A 5288-nucleotide genomic window follows, 5' to 3' on the forward strand; every position below is an offset into this window, starting at 1 on the left:
ATAGTTTTAAAGTATATTTTATAAGAAACTATATGTCTAAGAACTCAAGATAAAAGGACAGGTATGAGGCTCCGTGATTAAGGTTCAGTATCAGCACCCACATAGCAGCTCACAACCATCTATAACTCCAGATCCAGGGGATTTAATGTCCTATTCTGGCCTTCATAGGCAGTGCATGCATGTGATGCAGACATACATGCAGGCAAACACTCATACACAGAAAATAAGAATAAATGAATCTTTTTTTTTCTCAAATACGAAAAGCTGTGATAGTCTGAGTAGTGAGCTTGTGTAGTTTATGGTAAACCTAGGTCTGGTGAAACCTATGTTTGTGTTTGTGGATGTGTTCCCAAAGAAGACTGCATCTAGGATAGTGAGGGTGAAAGACCCACTCTAAATAGGGTGAGACGCTTGATATGGAAGGCAAGCCTGAGGAAGGGAGGTGAGCCCTCAAGTCTGCTTCTGTTGAAGGGATTGAGTCTGTCTCCATACACACACACACACACACACACACACACACACACACACACACAGCCGATTACGCATTCCAGCTTCTTTGCCCCTTTGAAAAGGACTGAAAGTTTCCCGGTGACCCTCCGGGAAACTTCCAAGCTTTCAGCTTTGAACTGGGACTGTGAGCATCTTCTACTTTTCTGCCTGGATTGGGAACCTGATCCTCTCTGCTTCTCCTGCATGTGGATGGCCACTGTTGGACTACATGCTCCCTCTCATGTAAGCCAAGCCAATAAAGCCCCATTTATAAAGTAGATATGTACTTTCTGTCACTCCTGGTCCTTTTCAGAATCCTGCATAACAACAGCAGATAACCAGCCATAAAGCAAATGATATATAATTGTTATGGCAGAGGTCTGAAATCCAGAGGCTGAGGCAGGAGGATTAAGAGTTTAAGGCCGTGCTCAATTCAGCATCACATGTACTAAAATTGGAATGATACAGAGAAGATTAGCATGGCTCCTGCAAAAGGATGACAAGAAAATTCATGCAGCATTCCATATTTTTTGTGGACTGGTGCCCCAATGCCTTCAAGGTTGGCATTAATTACCAGCCTCCCACTGTGGTACCTGGTGGAGATGTAGCCAAGGTCTGGAGAGCTGAATGCATTCTCAACAACACCACAGCCATTGCTGGGGCCTGGGCTCAAACAGATTGTTTGATTTGATGAATGCCAAGTGTGCCTTTGTGCACTGCTATGAGGGTGAGGACATAAAGGAGGGGAGTTCTCTGAGGCCCATGAGAGCATGGCTGTCATAGAGAAGGATTATGAGGAGATTGGTGTGGATTATGTTGAAGGAGAGGGTGAAGAATAATGAGAAGAATACTAAAGTAAATGTCACAAAGGTTCTGCTTCTACAGGGAAGAGGGAAGTTTATTCTGTTTCAACACAGAAAGTTGTGATTTGATTGATCAGTTCATTTGTATGTGGCACTGTGTGCTTCATACAGTTACTGAGTTACACTTTTAATATGAATGATTTGTCATAGACCTAAACGGTCCATTTCACTGATGGGTTTTAAATAAAATAGTCACTGTGCTTAAAAAAAAAAAATAGAGTTTAAGCCCAGCCTGGTTATATAAGAAGACTGTGTCAAACACATACATACATACACACACACACACACACACACACACACCATAAACACACAATAAAAATAAAATAATCTGGAAAAGAGCAACAATGCTAGCTAGATTCTGGACTTGGAAGATAATGAACGCAGGAGAGTCAGGGGGTTGATGCTACCTTGGCTACATAGAAAATTTAATGCCAGCTGGGGCTAAAAGAGATCCTGGCTAGAAACAAACAACCAAGAAAACCATGCAACAAAAATACTATAAAATATCACTCTGTATCTGTTAAAATAAAAAAATATATATTAGAAATCAGGGACATGCTAAGTACTCCGGAAGACTGGGCTCTTGAACTCTCATGCACGCAGGAGAGAAGATTTGGGCCATCAGTCTAGAGAACTAACCAGAGCAGTTAGTTTAATTGATACGTAGGAAATTCTTAGCCTGACAGAGTGGCAGATGCTGGCACTTAAGAAGGGCATGCAGGAGAATGCTGAGTTAGTTTGTGGACCTCTTGGGCTACAAAGCGATACCCAGAATGTTTAAAAAGACATTTAAAGGAGACATTCCTCCTATGGGTTCAAATACAGGCATGTTTACTGCAGTGCAGTTTCTGGTAGTGAGGAGCTGGGCACCAGAAAGAAGATGCACATCATGGACTACAGTACAGCAGAAAGAAAAAGGGGGCCAGATATAAACATCACTGGTGAAAGAATGAGAAGCATAATGTGCGCACACACATTTTGAAAGAATACCTATAAAGGAAAAGATGCAGCAGGCACAGTAGGGTACACTTGTAATCTTAGTACTCTGGAGACTAAGTCAAGATTGAGGTTGATGCCTGCTAGGGCTACACAGTGAGATCCTGTCTCAAAAAAATAAAAAATTTAAAAATTGGGAGAAGTAATAAAAGTAGATGAAATGGCTAGGTTCATTTGGAAGCTGAACTGTTAAAAGAAAACCGTCTAAAACTGATCTCTTAAAGAGAACTAGCACTGTCAAACTTGGTAGCAGCATAATGTTTTTATTGTTAGAGATGTTATTTTTAATATTTTGGGATTTGTTTTTCTTTATGAGTATGTGTTTTGCCTGCATGATGCATGTCTGTACATCACATGTGTACTTGGTGCCCATGGAACTGAAGTTACAAGCACTTGTGGACTGCCATGTGGTTGCTCGGAATCAGAGCCAGACCCTATGCAAAAGCAGCCAGTAAGTACTCTTAACCAATGAGTCATCTCTGCAACCCAAGATTTTACTTTTCAGTTATGTGTGCCTGTGTGCTGTGTGGAAGTGTGGTTTGTACACGTGAGTGCAAGGACCATGTCTCCCAGAAGAGGATGGTGGGTTCCCTTTGAGCTGAAATGACAGGCCGTTGTGTGATGCCTGCTGTGGGTGTTGGGAACACCACCATCTGCCAATGCAGTACGTGGTCTTAACTGCTGAGCCCTCTGTTCAGTCCCCATGCCTTTCTTTTTAATGATTTTTGTCTACCTTCTCCTATCTTAAAAAAAAAAAAAACTATTAACATTTGTAACCTACAGTAATATACTAGTAAACCTCAGACTATGATATACAGGCTTCTGCCTGTATATTTTGGAACTCAGCTGTTAGAATAATGCTCATTGAGTGCTTGCCTGGTATGTACATAAAGCCCTGGGTTCAATCCCCAAAATAAAGGGGAAAAGGGGGGGAAGAAAGGCAAAGAAGGAAGCAAAAAGCAGTGGAGGAGGAAGGGTGAAAAGCCAAGTATGGTGGCACATGTCTGTTAATCCAAGCACTGGTGAGGCTGAAGCAGGAGGCTTGCAAGTCTAAGGCCACCCTGGGCTACATAGGGAGTTGCAGATAAGACTGGACTATAGAACAAGACACTGTCTTGAAAAAGAAAAGAAAGGGAGAAGGGGAGAATAAAAAAAAAAAGAGAAGGGAAGTCATTTTATTTTTTAATTAATTTATTTTTCATTGATTACAGTTTATTCATTTTGTATCTCAGCGATAGCCCCTCCCTCATCCCTTCCCAATCCCACCCTCCCTCATCTCCTCCCATGCCACTCCCCAAGTCCACTGAGAGGGGAGGTCCTCCTCCCCTTCCATCTGACCCTAGCTTATCAGGACTCATCAGGACTGTTTTTCATAGTCTTTCTCTGTGGCCTGGTAAGGCTGCTCCCCTCTCAGGAGGAGAGGATCAAAGAACCAGCCACTGAGTTCATGTCAGAGACAATCCCTGTTCCCATTACTAGGGGAACAATTTGGAAGTTATTTTTTAAGAAAATTTATTTAATACAGGCCCAAATAATTGAGGACATTTGTTGTTAAAGAGCAGAAAACAAAGAGCTGGAGAGATGGCTTAGCAATTAAGAGCAGTAGCTGCTTTTGCAAAGTACCAGGGTTGAATTCCCAGCACCTACATGGTAGCTCACAATTAACCATAACTCCAGTCCCAGGGGATCAATGCCCTCTCCTGGAGTCCTTAGGCACCAGGCATTCATATGGTGCACTCAAATTTGCAACTTTTATTAACAGGCACAAACAATAATACCCATGACAAATGGCTTGGAAAGGTGCTTATGCTCTCAGGATCCACCATTTGTAGCTGGCCAAACATTTTAGGATACATTTGCAAGTCTCAGTGATATTCAGTTTACACTAGCAGGCTGTCTTAGTTCCTGTCCTATTGCTGTGAAGAGACACCTTGACCAACCAATTTATAAACAAAAGCATTCAATCGTGGGCTTGCTTTCAGTTCTAGAAGGTTAGTGTTCATGAACATCATGGCAGGGAGTGTGGCAGCAGGTAGGCAGGTATGGTGCTGGATCAGTAGCTAAGAGCCCATCCTGTTCCACGAGCATGAGTTGGAGGGGAGGGGGAGGGGAGAGAGAGATACTGGGCCCTACAGGGGCTTTTGAAACCTCAAAGCTCATCCTCAGTGACACACATGCTCCAACAAGGCTACACTTTCTAATCTTTCCCAAACCAGTCCCATCAACTAGCATTCAAATATGAAACCTATGGGAGCCATTCTCATTCAAACCACTACACAGGCACTACAAAAGTACCATCTTTTTAGATTCCGTTTCACACTCCTCTAACAAATATATATGTATTTAGTGCTTGCTATGCAGAGGAAAGATGGAGAGAGAAGTCAGCAGAGTTTAAGTCATGAGTATATTCTCTAAGTATATACTTTGCCTACCTTATAGGGAGGAAAATCATATTGCATTATTGCCTTTTTAGATCAGGAAATGTTTTAAAGTGAAAGTGCTCCTTATAAATGATAGACTTTTCAGTCAATCCCCTTTCTTCATCCCAAGAGTACCTCTTGCATCTTCCCACAAAATACAAAATAGAGTATATTTTGAGGGCCGCACCCCCAAGGGGAGGTCTTACATGCTTGAAGGGCCTCCAAGGAGGTTAGGATTTTAATTATTTACAAAGGAAAACTTCGGGTTAATTTGAAAACAAGAAAAGAGCAAAGGAGAGTCTTCTACGGCCATACCAGTGTGCCCTGCTGTTCACTATCCGCTGAATGTGGGAGTGCTGCTACCAAGACTCTGGTGTTTATTAGCAGAGGAAATTTTAAGCCATGGTCCACTGCATGGTGACTCTGACTTTAAGAGTGGCATTTTCTATCTTGACAGCCCAATAAATATGTAAGAAGACAGCGGCACTAGTGTGTCCCTAGATACAGCTTCCGATGGGTT

General features: G+C 42.3%; 1 non-coding gene across 1 annotated transcript; it reads left to right on the top strand.

The window, feature by feature from the left end:
• Positions 1–913: 913 nt before the first annotated feature.
• Positions 914–1020, top strand: LOC132650309 (U6 spliceosomal RNA). The gene has a single exon (XR_009588676.1). It is a non-coding gene; the product is annotated as a U6 spliceosomal RNA (small nuclear RNA).
• The last annotated feature ends 4268 nt before the right edge of the window (positions 1021–5288 follow it).

Source organism: Meriones unguiculatus, chromosome X (assembly GCF_030254825.1).
Source record: "Meriones unguiculatus strain TT.TT164.6M chromosome X, Bangor_MerUng_6.1, whole genome shotgun sequence".
NCBI lineage: Eukaryota > Metazoa > Chordata > Mammalia > Rodentia > Muridae > Meriones > Meriones unguiculatus.